Source organism: Rhodamnia argentea, chromosome 2 (genome assembly GCF_020921035.1).
Source record: "Rhodamnia argentea isolate NSW1041297 chromosome 2, ASM2092103v1, whole genome shotgun sequence".
NCBI classification, from domain to species: domain Eukaryota; kingdom Viridiplantae; phylum Streptophyta; class Magnoliopsida; order Myrtales; family Myrtaceae; genus Rhodamnia; species Rhodamnia argentea.
The window spans coordinates 22,458,379-22,458,901 of NC_063151.1; positions in this window are offsets into that span (position 1 = coordinate 22,458,379).

Consider the following 523-nt stretch of genomic DNA (forward strand, 5'->3'; position numbering starts at 1 on the left):
GTGACGGTCAGCGTCCTTAAGCGATGACTTTTCGTAGGTAGTACATGTATGACTGTCGTATTAGGCTAGTGATCGATTAATCCATTGTCAGAATGATGATCACCCTGCTGCAAGTTTGTCCCATTAAAAGGATTTTGCATGGATTGGTGGCCTAATCGGTGGGACTTATCCAACTTAGGTGCTGCGATCTGTGACATGCAAAGAGCAAATAGTTCGCAAGCTGAATGAAACATTGTAGGGAAGCAAAAAGGTCCCATGAACCTGGTAAAGCAGGATTTTCATGATTCTGTCAAGTGCAAGTTCAAGAAAAGCGAGGCCAAACTTCATTTGAAAGCACAACTTGAGTTTTGACGGTGTATCTGCATGTTAGTACTTTGGTAGTTGTGGCCGGAAGTGATTCAGAAATGGTTGTTGCAGCAAGAACCATGAAGAGCTTCAAATTGATTGCCCTCGAGTTTATGAGCTACTTTATGGGCTTAGGAATTTCTCGATCCAATGAAGGAATCTAGTTCTCTCAAGAAAT